Here is a 13,888-nt window from a genome sequence, read left to right on the forward strand (position 1 = left end):
TGTTTTTTTTTTTTTTAAAAGGACAGCAGTACCCACCAAAATACAAAAAGCACCCTTCACTGCAATAAGCAAATGGCGACGGAGAAGAAGTCTCCAGACACCGAGCTCCTATTCCACCGCCATCCGGTTCAGGAACGTCAAAGCGGGGTGAAGACAACCGAGGGTCCCCCACCGGGAGTCACCCCAGGGGATACCGGGCGTCCGATGGGTCCCCCGGGGCCGCACGGCGTACCCACCAAAATACAAAAAGCACCCTTCACTGCAATAAGCAAATGGCGACGGAGAAGAAGTCTCCAGACACCGAGCTCCTATTCCACCGCCATCCGGTTCAGGAACGTCAAAGCGGGGTGAAGACAACCGAGGGTCCCCCACCGGGAGTCACCCCAGGGGATACCGGGCGTCCGATGGGTCCCCCGGGGCCGCACGGCCCGCCCCCACGTAGACACCCCTGCGGCGAGGTCCCCGCCAGGGTCCGGCCCCGACTCACCGTGCGTCCCGGGAGCTGACGGGGCCGCCGCGCGACACAGCGGGGCTGACGCTGGAGCTCCGGCCAGCTAAGGCACTGCACACCGACCTAGGCCCTCCCAACGCCTCGCCACAGACACAATGAGTCACAAAGACCGGAAGTAGGTCAGCATCCCGTCGTCCGGGACCGGGCTGCGCTTTCGGTCCTCTCTAGGAACACGGGAGGACTGTGCATCTCGGTTTCCGGATCGCCTGTCCTGGACGGGTCGGGTCTCCCTCCCTCGAGTTTTGACTGCAGGATCTGCTTTCTTGTTCTTTTTGTAATTAAAGGAATGTTTTTGGCTTCACTCCTTTAGTCCCAGCACTCGGGAGGCAGAGGTAGGAGGAGCCCCGTGAGTTCAGGGCCAGCCTGGTCTACATAGCGAGTTCCAGGCCAGCTGGGGCTACAGGGAGACCGTGTCTCAAAAAGACCAAAAGAGCGGGGCTGGAGAGATAGCTCAGCGGTTAAGACCACTGACTGCTCTTGCAGAAGACCCAGGTTCGATTCCCAGCACCCACATGGCGGCTAAGAACCGTTCTTAACTCCAGTTCCAGGGGAATCCGAAACCCTCTTCTGACCTCCACTGACCTCCGCGGCATTGCACGACACAGGTGAACTCACATCCACGCAGTCTATACACCCATACACATAAAGCAAAAATTTAAAAAAAAAAGTTCTTGGTTTATTTTTTAAAAAAAAAAAAGGACTATAGTAGTAAAGATTTATATATAAAGATTAAAGTGACAGGGTATTTCCAGACTAGAAGGGATAATGAAATCCATTTTAAGCAAACTTATTAAAGGTCTGAACAGGTTTATCGAGATACAGAGTTGTTAATTTCAGCCCACTACTGGCTTGTACTGCACACTGGGATGTACATTTGGATTAAATGGATGCACACAAGTATTGGGTGACTTACGGCTACTAAAAGATCTTTTTTTTTTTGGTCTTTTTGAGACAGGGTCTCCCTGTAGCTCCAGCTGTCCTGGAACTCACTCTGTAGAGCAGGCTGGCCTTGAACTCACAGAGGATCCATCTGCCTCGAGTGCTGGGATTAAAGGTGGACACCATGCCTGGCTTGAAAATAACATTTTTGAAAAGCAAGTGTGGGGTTGTCTCCTGGTAAACTCTGCAATTAATATTTTGTGAAGGAAACTTGATGAGTGCTGCAAACACTTTGGGGGAAACCTCTGTTGTTTCACTTTGAGTCTGGATGCTACTGAATTGTAATAAAGTGACTTCATTTATGAGAAGCTTGCTACCCTTTGGTAGGGAAGGTCCTAGCTGGTGACCCTGTTAATCAAGGCACATAGTGCTAGAAACAAAAGGGTCAGGCTTGGATCCTGACTCTGAGATGAATCTGTAACTTATAGAGATCATGGAAGGATTTCTAAATTTATGTCTTACTGACTTTGGAAAATCTGAGCTGCCATCTCAAGGTGGCAAGAATTCTGGCTTCTGATTTGCTTTCCTGCTTTCTTTTTGTTTAGGAGGTTGGAAATAGATGCTGATATTTTGTCATCTCCTTAGCAACGGAACAGAACATCTGATTAATTCATCCTGTCCTTTGGGCAGAAAAATTGTCAGCCTGTAGTGAAAACTGTATTCAGAATCTATTTCTCTGAGCTGCTGTGGTCCTCTGATGTGACTTTCATTTATGTGCTTTAAGCCAGAGCAGTTTAAAGCAGTCACTGTGATTGACCCAACAAGGTTTTGCCTCAGCTTGGCTTGAAAATGTATGTTGTATTTTCTACCAGAGCACATGTAGTTCCATAGGTGGTGGTGTGACTGAGCCTAGGCTGACACCCAGGGATAGAGCCCCACATCTGTACTGACATCACCAGGAAAATATGATGCCAGTGGTTGGCAAGCTGCCAAAAAAAGCCTTATTTTTAACTTTATCTTTATTTTCACCCTGTAACTTGATAACCACAGTGGATCTTTTTGCAGATTGACCCATACCCCTCTGACTGCTGGCAAGAGGTCCCAAGTTTTGGAACTACAGGCATGTGCCACCATGCCTGGCTAACTCCTGAGCAATCTTTCCAGCACGGCACAATGGCTTTTTTTTTAAAAAAAAGAAAGAAAGAAAGAAAGAAAAAGAAAGAAAGAAAGAAAGAAAGAAAGAAAGAAAGAAAGAAAGAAAGAAAGAAAAGATTTTGCTGTGTAGCCAAGGCTGACCTGGAACTCTCCACAGAGTACAGACTGGTCTCAAACTCAACCTCACTCGAAGTTGTTATAATTCTGTTATTGTCTTCCTTATTTATTCAGAAACTAAAGATAAACCAAGTGCTAATGGACTTTCCAAGAAACTGGAGAGAGGAGCTCCTTGCATAATTGATACTCCTTGACTGTGTAATCTTTGCCCATCCCTCCAACTCTCTCAGCAGCAGTGTGTCACTGAAAAATGAGCTGAATAATATTGCAGTCTCCTTTTTACCATACAGGATAAAGATGAACTAACGCTGGTAGAAACCTCTAAGTGCTACTCAAATATTGGCACCATGGTAATGAGGCTCCTTCATAGAGTACCTGGCAGGTTTTGTGTGTGTGTGTGTGTGTGTGTGTGTGTGTGTGTGTGTGTGTTTATGTGTGATGTGAAACAGGATGGAGACAGATTAGTAGATAAAATTTCTGGTATCTTTTTATTTTCCCTTAGAAACTTTAAGGAATGAAGAAGACCAGCTTAGAACTTGCCCACCCCCACCCCACCCCCGACACTTTTTGAGACAGGACTTTCCTGTAGCCTCAGCCTGGAAGTTGTTATGGTGACTAGGCTGGCCTTGATCTCACAGAGATCCACTTGCCTCTGCCTACTGAGTGCTGGGATTAAAGGCATGCACCACCACATCTCGCTCATAAACTTTTTTTTTAAAAGAATGTAAATATTAATCAGAAATACCAGTCTTTGTTTAAGAAAGGGAATACATGTGTTTGAGTGGAGTTTGGAAGATAGTGGTTCTTAACATGTGGCCCCTGGCCCATTGTCTTCAGTATCACCTGGGAGCTGATCAGAGTTACCTTTTAGGGAACTCTCCAGACCTAACCAATCAGAAACCAGTAATCTTTATTTTTATTCCTTTGTTCTTTAATTCTTTTGTCCCTTCCATTTTCCCCCTTCTTCTCTCCTCTCCTCTCATCCCTTCTCCATCTCTTTCATAAGAAATATTTATGTTTTTGTTTATTTATGTGTGTGTATGTGCGTGAGTGCCTGTGGAGGCTAGAAGGGGGTGTTGGATCCTCTGGAGCTGGTCAGTTCCCACAGAGGTGCTGGGAACCAAACTCTGGTCCTCTGAAAGATAAGCAAGCACTCTTAAAACACAGAGCCACCTCTCCCCAGCACCTCCCTTTTTTTAAAGAAAAAAATTCATTATTATTTATGTGTGTATATTTTTGTGTCATTGTGTGTGTATGTACATATAAATGGGTGCCTGTGGAGGCCAGAAGAGGGCGCCAGATCCCTGGAGCTGGAGTTACAGGTGGTTGTAAACCACCCAATGTGGGTGCTGGGAATGGGGCTTGGTACTCCAAAAGCAATATATGCTCTTAAACACTGAACTATTGCTCTAACCCCATAGATTAAAAATTTTATCTGTAATGTATAAAACCAGCTAAGCAGTATGAGGTAAGACTCTGACTGGTTATACAGATTGGAGAGTGGGGTAATTTTTAAACATGACACTCAAGGGGGATTTCATTGACTTTCCCTATTGGCAGGTAGATATAATTTTTTTCTCAATTAATTATTCTTATTTGTCTGTGCATGTATGTGTCACAGGACACCTCTTAGGAATTGGCTCTCTCCTCCACCCTTGGTTCTAGGGATTGAACTCAGGTCATCAGGCTTGTGTATCAAGTGCTTTCACTGCTGAGCTATCTTGCCAGCCCCAGGCAGGCAGATTAGATTTTAAAAAATCTTTTATTTATTTTTTTATTTTATGTGTATGGATATATTGCCTGCATATATGTGAGTGCACCCATGTCATGCAATGCCGTGGAGGTCAGAAGAGGGCTTCAGATTCCCCTGGAACTGGAGTTAAGGACGGTTCATAGGCGCCATTTGGGTACTGGGAATCGAACCCGAGTCCTCTGCAAGAGCAGTCAGTGCTCATAACTGCTGAGCCATCTCTCCAGCTCCCAGATTAGATTTTTTTTAAAACTAAAACCCTCCTCACTGAGGAATCTCTCTCCATCTTTACCACAGACACATTATTTGAAGAGAAGGTGCCATCTCGCCTCTATCTCTACCCTTCTGTCTGTAGAGGCTGGTCTAGAAGTGAATTCCTCATCCAAACTGGGCTACTGACCCCTTTGGCCACTAATCAGCTTGAAAGTCTTTGAATGACTGTGTTTTTGAAACTTAAGAGGTGTGTTCTGGCTCCCCCTGGTTTTGGAGGTGATTCTAGCTTTTCAGATATAGCCAAAGTGAGACAGTAAAACTGACAAGGAGAAAAAAGTAGAGCTGGCTGTGGCACTCAATGGCTTCTTCCTGTAAAGCTCTTTCTGGTTAAATGAGTTCACATTTTTTCTGAGTCTTAATTTGATTCAATTTCTATCAGCTATTGTTGCATGACAGTGTTCCTGAGAAGAGGTGAATAAATGTCTGCTCATCCAAGATAGGAAACAGATCTCAGACCAAAGAAAGGATATCACCACAGTTCATCTTGGTGAACCAATGAGTTTTATTTGGGTTACTTACAAGAGTATGGGTGAGGGGTTACTTACAGAGCAGAAATGACTCATAGACAGCTGCATCACCAAAACCCATCCCAGCATGGGTGACAGCTCAGGAAAGCAGGAAACCTGGAGCTCACCACACAACCTACAGGCAGCTCAGCAGGTTGGAGAGTGTCCTTTCCAGGAAGCTCAGATGGTCTCTGCCTTTTCTAGACAGCTTAGTTTGAGAGTGTCTCTCCGCAGTCCTTAGAGCTTATATACTTGGAGACTGAGGGGCCTAGTGAATCTGGGCAGTTTCAGGGACTTCCTAAAGCCTTTGAGTTGTTCTGTTTCCTGAGCTTAAGGAGGTTCCCTGCAGGACAGAATGTTTCACCTCCCTTTAGATGATCCTGTACCTTAAGCTTCCCTCCAAGATGGAGGATTCTATCTTGGAAATTGCTATACAAAACATATGTGATGATTAATAGTCATTGTTGGAGATTAGGATTACCTGCCTTTGAATGAGTGGAACCTGAAACCTGGAGAGCAAACCGCAACCTCTGTTTATGGGTGAGACCCTGAGCACAGAAATCTCAAGACCTGTGGAACAGCTGCATGATTGGTAGAGGAAGTTGGCCAGATCAGAAAGGCTGACTGTTCCTCGTTCTAAGAAAGGCATCTTAACTTCCCTCTCTGAGAAAGTAAACATCAATACATCACCAGACAATAGCCCTGAGTAAAGTCTAAACATCCTGCTATGTAATTGTCTTAGCTTGCACTGGCAAAAAGCTACTGCTTCTGGTTTTTGTCTAAAAATGTTCTGATGCTTTGTATGCAACTGCAAAAGCCATATGTAACTGCTAGCTTCTTTTCAGTATAAAAACCTGTTGGACTTTTAATAAAGGGGACTCCTTGTTAGACACAAAGGTCCCCAGGGTCTTATCTCTTTGCTTCTGACCTCACTGCCACAGGACAGGGCCCCCTCCAAAAAGCAGGACACCTGCAATTCATTGTCAACTTGGCTGTCTTAAGACATGTCTAGGAGGTTAATAAAGTATACCGGGAGCTGAAGCTGCTGGTGCAGGCCTCAAGAGGTGAGGCAGAAGGACTGTAACTTCAAAACCTGCCTGGGCTACACAGTGAGTTCAAAGTCAGCCTGGGCAACTTAGTGAGTTCCAGAACAGCTGGGGCTATAGGGAGACCGTGTCTCAAAAAGACCAAAAAAATAAATAAATAAATAAAAAATTAAAAAGAGACCTGGAGATAACAGTTGAATTGTTGAGCTCCTAGATTCAATCCCCAATACCAAAGAATAACAACACAAAAATCACTTTTGGGGGACTGGAAGGTGGCTCAGCAGTTAAGAGCACTGGTTGCTCTTGCAGAGGACCTGGTTTCAATTCCCAGCACCTACATGGTGGCTAACAACTGTCTATAACCCCAGTACCAGGGATCTGATGCCCTCTTCTGTCATCTGTGGGCATTGCATGACATGGATGCACTTACATACATGCAGGCAATACACTCATACACATTAAAAAAACCTCTCTTTGGGGTGTGTCTCTAGAGAGCATCTAGAAATAAACCATGAAGGCTCTGACTTAATCAATGGGTTATCTGATGGCTCTACATTATAATAGTAATTATTTTCATTCTTGATATCATCTTTTTTTAAAAAAAAATTACTTATTGGGGCTGGAGAGATGACTCAGTAGTCAAGAGCAATGGCTGCTATTGCAAAGGACCTGGGTTTGATCCCCAGCACTCACATGGCGGCTAACAACCATCTGCAACTCCAGTTCCGGAGGATCCAGCACTCTCTTCTGACTCTGTGGGCACTGCTTGACATGATGCACTTACACACATGCAGGCAATACACTTATACACATAAAAATAGTAAATAAAAAATATTTTTAGGAAAAAATTTACTTATTTTTTCAGACAGGGTCTCCCTATAGCACTAGCTGGCCTGGAACTTGCTATGTAGACCAGGCTGTCCTCCGATCTCACAGAGATATCCCTGCCTCTGGCCCCTGAGTGCTGGGATTAAAAATGTGCATCACCACACTCAACTCTTGTCATCTTAATTGCTAGAGGAAATGGGTTTTATATCCATATGAGACAAAAGAGACAGTGATCCTGGGCTGGTGAGATGGCTCAGTGGGTAAAGGTGCTTCCTACTAAGCCTGATGACTGGAGTTCAGTCCCCAAGATTCACGTGGTAAAAGGAGAGAAATGATTCCTACAAGTTATCCTCTGATCTCTGAATTTCTTCCATGGCATGTGTGCCCCCACTTGTACCCACACCAACACACAAGGTAAAGAAAATAAAAGTAAAAAAAATGTAAATGATCCTATACATAATCAAGTGAGAACATTTCATAGCTAGACTTTGAGAAAAGCAGTACACGTTTGTGCATGATCCTTGATGTTATTTCCATTTTCTAAGGATCGATTCCAAGAAAAGAGATTGCTGGGCCTACAAATACTCATGGTCCTACAGGAAAGAGTATTGATCACCCTGAGGTTCTAGAGCCGTAGGCAAACAGGCTCAGTTGATGGCATCCACTCAAGAGTTTTGAAAAAATTCAAGGTAAAAGTGTGGAAAATGTATAAAACATAATGATTTATAATTACAAGAGGTAATTATTAAAATCCGGGAGACTGCTCTAAAGTGAGCTTTCAACTTTCACTCCATGTTGCAAACCTGGCAGAGGTAATAACAAAGGCAGGTGCTCCCGACCCGTGTGGCCAACACCATGTGCTAGGGACTTCTCGGTTGGGTTTCCCGTATCTACTCACTTTTCCTTCATGAGTTCCTTGGTGTTTTCTTCACAGGAGCTAGCCGAATCTTGGATCTATGGTATGTTTTACAGAAAAAATCTGTACTTGATTCCATCATGACTATAGAGATGTGCGCTAGGAACTTTTTAAAAAAGATTTTCTTTTCTTTTTTTAAAAATTATTTTATTCATTATTTTAATTTTATGTGTGTGAGTGTATTGCTTGCATGTGTGTAAATGCACCCATGTTGTACAATGTCTGTGGAGGTCAGAAGAGGGTGTTGGATCTCCTGGAACTGGAGTTGCAGATGGTTGTTAGCCACCATGTGGGTGCTGGGAATTGAGCAGCTGGGTCCTCTGCAAGAGCAGCCAGTGCTCTTAACCACTGAGCCATCTCTCTAGCTCCTATTTTAATTTTTAATTATGTGTATATGTGTGTGTCTGTGTTTGGTATGTGCACATGAGTGCTGGTGCTACAGAGGCCAGAGGTTTTGGATCTCCCAGGAGCTGGAGTTACAGGTGGTTGTGAGCCATCTGACATGGTTGCTGGAAATTGAACTCGGATCCTCTGGAAGAACAACTAGTGTTCTTAACCACTGAGCCATCTCTCCTGCCCTATTTTTGTCTTTTTGATACGGGGTCTCATGTACTCTGGGCTGGCCTCAAACTCACTATGTGGCTGAGGATGACCTTGAACTTTTGATTGTTCCTCCCTCTATCTCCCAAGTGCTGGGATTACAGGTATGTACCACCATGCATGGTTTATGGGTGCTGGGGATAGAACCCAGGGCATCATGCCTGCTAGGTAAGAACTCTACAACTAAGAAACATCCCTAGTCTCCTCGTCCTCTAGTTTTTTGTTTTTTTTTCTTCAAAACAAAGTCTTGCTAAGTTACCCAGGCCTGTCTTGAATTTACCATGCATCATAATCCTCCTGCCTCAGTGCCCTGAGTAGCTGAGATTTCAGGCCTGCCTCACCAGGCTCAGCTGATACTACTTTTCAATGACAGAATGTCAAACTTGACAAATTATGGTTTTGGATCAGGGTACCATTTCTACTATCCTTAAGCTTTAAGCGCAGGGATGAGAAGGCACAATGGCTGGGATGCAGAGGGAGGAGGAATGCTAGTTCTACTTGGGTCTGCTTGGCTGGGACCATTGGTCACCCTACAGGTGAAATATCACTCCCACCCCCTACTGCTAAACCCTTCACTTTCAGCCCCATGCATTCCAGGGAAGGAAGTAAGGAGGCTTTTCTAACCACTGTGTCACTAGGTTACTTTGTGCTGAGCCTCCACCCCTCCAGCGAGGCAGGCTGTGGAGCTCAGCGATGGGGACCGAGGAAGGGTAAGTGCGCTGCTCGCCCTTTCACCCGCCTCCCCGAGACTCTCAGACACAGCAGGGAGCTTACTCATGCAGGAACTCGTTTATTGTAAGTGTTACAAGGCTTATAAAGGCAAAAACCACAATCATTAGCATAGGCGGGAACCTCTCCTCCAATCCTGTGGAAGGCCACACAGAGCATGCAGGCTCCTTTCAGTGCACTACTATGGTGATCACGAGGTGCTCACGCATTTTCCTCCTGGTTAGTCTCCAATCACCTACACTTCCTCTTATTTTTTGTCCCTGGTCCAATTGCTTAGCTCCTCTCCCCACTGAGGCAGTTGGCGCCATTTTGAACGCAGCTTCCCTACAACTTTGGATTCTTTGGGGGGCTAGGTCTGTGACCTGAATTTCTCTTTGATTTAAAAGACCATGACTTCGGAATAACTCAGTCAGTAAAGTGCTTGCTATGCAAGCATGAAAACCTGAGTTTAGTCCCCAGAATCCAAGTAAAAAGACAAGCATTGTGGCATGTATCTGTAATCTCAACACTGGGGAAGCAGAGACAGGTGGACACTAGGAACTGGCTGGCTAGTCAGTCTAACTGAATCAGTGAGCTCCAGGTTCAGTGAGAGACCCTGCTTCAAAACACAAGCTGGAGAGCACCTGAGTGTATTAGTTACGTTTCACTGTGATAAAACACCATGAGTTTATTTGGGAGAGTTTATTTGGTTTAGAGTTCCACAGGGATAAGAGTCACAGTAGGAAGCAGTCAGAGCAGAAAGCTGAGAGCTCAGGTCTTCAAGCCCGCAGAAGGTTGACAAAGTAGAAGTAGGCAGTGTTATGAGCCATCTGTAAAGTGGTTATGTATTGGAATGTTTTACCACGAAATGGAGAGCAAGTGTGACAGAGTGGAAAGATCAAGAAATCCTGGGTAACTTCCTGGCCTTTGCCTCTTGTTGCCTGTGTGATTTTACGTAAATGGTTTTGACCTGTATTTCAGCTCCTCATTTGTAGAAAGGGATGATTTGGTTCCCCATCCTCTCTGTATTAGTTACTTTTCTGATGCTGTGATAAAACACCATGAGCAAGGCAATTTATAGAAGGAAGTGTTTATTTGGCTTACAGTTCCATAATGGTGGAGGTGGCATGGTGGCAGGAACAGAAAACTGAGAGCTCCCATCTTCAAGCTCGTGCAGGAAGCACAGACCAGCACTCCCTTTTACTCCTTCCCCTCCTCCTCTCTTCCTCCTTCTCCACCTTATTCATTTTTGCTCTTCTGTAGCTCACACCCAGTGTCTTGTGCACATCAGGCAAGCTCTGTACCACTGAGCTACACCTCCAGCCCACATCACCTATTTCATTGTGTACTGAAACGTGCAGCCAAGACCACCAACCAGACAACTCCATGGGGGACAGAAGTTTATTTGAGAGCAAACAGACCACTGGGCTGCCTCTTGGGGAACAGAGAAACAGCAACCAGCAGGGGAGGTCAGACATCTTTTATAGGCAGTTAGGTGCTTGGGTAACTTTCCATAATGTAGGCTGGGCAGTTTAGCTCAGGATTGGTTGTCTCCTGATAAACAGAGGGACTTTCCTGGGGCTAAGCCCGGACATGCCATTTTAGAATATTGGGATCTGCACCACCATTTTAGGAGTCTGGCAGGAACCTAACACATTGTACATTTACTTTATTTATTTTTTGAGGCGGTTCTAGCTATGCAGTTCAGACTGACCTTGAACTCACTCTGTAATGGAAGAACGATTCTCTTGCTTTCATTTTTAGGGTTCTGGGATCACAGGCATATGCCACCATACCAAGCCCATATAGCATCCTTTCTCTTTTTGAATCAGGATCCCAGGTAGCTCAGGCTCACCTTGACCTCATTGTACAACCAAGAATGCCCTTGAATTTCCCCCTCCATCTCTCAAGAGCTGGGATTACAGGCATGTGGTACCATACCCAGTCTACATCTCACCACCTTCTCCTCTTTATTGTCTTCACTTTCTTCCTCTTTTTTTCCCCTTTTTCCTCCCCCTCTTGTTTTCCTCCTCATGTAGCTCAGAATGACCTCAAATTTGCTATGCAGCCAAGGATGTCCTTGAAATTCTGATCCTTCTGCCTCTACCACCTGACATTACATCAACACTGTGTTTGTGCGCGCATGTGTCGCGGTCACGGGACATCCTTGGGTGTTGGTCCTTGCCTTCCATCTTGTTGGCTTTCCATCTTGTTTGAGATAGGGTCTCATTGCCACTGTGTGCACCAGGCTAGCTGACCTTGAAACTTCCAGAGGTTCTCCTGTCCACTGCTCATCTCACCCTCTTTTTTCTTTTTAATTTTTTTTCTTTATTTTTATTTTACATGTATGAGTATTTTGCCTGCATGTATGTAAGTGTGCCTGTATGTGCAATGCCAGAGGAAGCCAGAAGGGGGCATCGGATTCCCTGGAACTGAAGTTACAGCTGGTTGTCAGTTGCCATGTGGGTGCTGGGAATTGAACCCTCATCCTCTGCAAGAGCAGTCACCCCTGAGCCATCTCTCCAGCCTCCATGGAGTGAGTGCAAAAAAACCCTTCATTTCTTATAACCTTGCAAAATGAAAGTGGAGAAACATCCTACACATTTAAAAATCCACACCTGTTAGTATGAATAAATGGGAAACCATGTAAAAGTCACTGTTTTGTACAGCACTGTCCTTGAAGCCAAACAACTCCTATCTTCATAAGACCAGCTGTGCCCACTTACAAAATATCATCACAGCTGGACTGGTTGTCTTTCTCTTATAGATGGAGGGTGTGGGAGGGTCATTCTACCCTCTGGGAAGTATCTCAGCTCCCAGACATATCAAATTTTCCCTGGTGGGGGGTGTGTGTCTTCAAGAGGGGCTAGAGCATTCAGACTGGGAAAAGTTAGTTGAAGGAGGAGCCATCCTTCATGCTGGGTGAAGACTTTCCATTCTGGCTGCTTTGGGGTCACCCAAGTTACTGTTGGTTCCCCCTTCACTATGCTGTGTAATTAAGCTCAATAAATTCATTGGTTGGCCAGTGTGGACTTTGGGGGAATAGAACTTTGGCTTGTCATTGGGGTGTTGGAGGGAGGGAATAGAGGTTTACATCTGGGAGAAGAAATTTTAGCCATAGTCATGTTTTAAAATTTTCTCCCAAATTGTCAACATTCACAATTTGGAAGCAAGAACACTGAAGAGGGGGACACAGCCTTCCCAGGGAATTAGGAGCACAGAGGGTGCCTGGCCTGCAAAGGCTTTGTGCTTATTTAGAGAACAGCCAGATGGCTGTTGCGAGCTCCTGCCTTGTGCAAACATCCCTCACCGTGCAGAGTAAATAGGCCTCTCCTGACCCAGAGGCTCCTCTGACCCACTTCTGTGTGGTGTAGCCCACAAACTAGGGGGGTGAAGCACAGGGATCCGGACTTTGGTGATGTGTTTAATCTTGGGCCCCTGGCAACCAGGTCATCTGTCCTGGCTCCTTCTCTCCTTGTGTAAACAGAGTTGGTGGGCCCACACGGTTCAATAACCACCAGGCCCAGGCCCTCCTCTTCCTCTTAAAAACACATTACAAAGAATCTTTTTAACTGTAGGAACTGAGCAATCCTGCCCATGCTGAGTGCCTCTGTGAGGATGTCTGTTGATGGGGAGGATAGGAAGAGGTGTGGGGGTGGAGTCTGCCAATCTCCCCTGGTCCCTAAGCTGCAGAGAGGTCAGCTGTGTCCAGTGTCTGAACTTGAGAGCCGGCTTTGTCACATGGGGAGCCGGGAAGGATGGGTGTTAGGGAGTGGGGGATCTCTGTCTCCCAATAGCCCACCGTCGTTCATCTTTACTTCTCTGCCTTAGCAGGTACTCATCTTCCTTCTCTTCCCTCCCTCCCTCTTTTCTTTCTTCTTTCTTTCCTTCCTTTGACAGGTGTGTGCAGGCTCATGTGTGTGCAGGTGCTTATACATATGTGTGCATGTGTGTGCGGAGGCTGGAAGACAACCCACGGTGTTGCTCTTTTATTTGTTTGTTTTGAGCGCTCACCGAGGAGACTAGGCTGGCTAGCTAGCAGCTCAGGATCCCCATTTCGAACATGCACCATCATGTTACACCTGGCTTTTTTTCTTAATATGGGTTCTGGGGCTTGAACTCAGGTCTTCATGCTTGTCAGGCAAACACTTTAGTGACTGTGCCATCTCCCCAGTTCATGCCTTTTATATGTTATTTTATTAATTCACACAATGCTCAAATTAAAAAAAGGTTTATTTTTACTTGCGTGTGTGTTTGTCCACAGAGGTCAGAAAAGGCATCAGATTCCCTGAAGCTGGAATTATAGATGATCATGTGACTGAGAGCCTTCCCCCCAAGCTGTACTCCTCCATGTGGATGCTGAGAACCCAACTCCAGTCCTGTGCAAGAGTAGCAAACATGCTTAGCTAGAGACTGACTTCTCCAAATGCACATATGCAAATGGCATAAGGAATTGTTTCCTATTTCAAAGAAGGGTGGGATTTCTATGTTAGGAGCATTGGAAGCTGGGACTACACAGGGACAGGTTTACTGAAAACAGTATCTATCTGTCATCTATCATCTATGTATCAATCAATTATCTGTCTGTGTATTGATCAA

General features: G+C 45.3%; 1 protein-coding gene across 2 annotated transcripts in view; it reads right to left on the reverse strand.

Moving 5' to 3' along the window:
• The window catches only part of Zkscan1 (zinc finger with KRAB and SCAN domains 1), a 26,662-nt gene extending 26,055 nt beyond the window's left edge, over nucleotides 1–607 (reverse strand). For both annotated transcript variants that reach the window (XM_008823539.2, XM_029558842.1), the window contains exon 1: nucleotides 488–607. The gene's annotated coding sequence lies outside the window, so the exon portion shown is untranslated. The remainder of the gene's footprint in view (nucleotides 1–487) is intronic.
• Between the last annotated feature and the right edge of the window lie 13,281 nt (nucleotides 608–13,888).

The sequence above is a fragment of the Nannospalax galili genome, unplaced genomic scaffold (assembly GCF_000622305.1).
Source record: "Nannospalax galili isolate Female #2095 unplaced genomic scaffold, S.galili_v1.0 scaffold3332, whole genome shotgun sequence".
Taxonomy (NCBI): Eukaryota; Metazoa; Chordata; class Mammalia; order Rodentia; family Spalacidae; genus Nannospalax; species Nannospalax galili.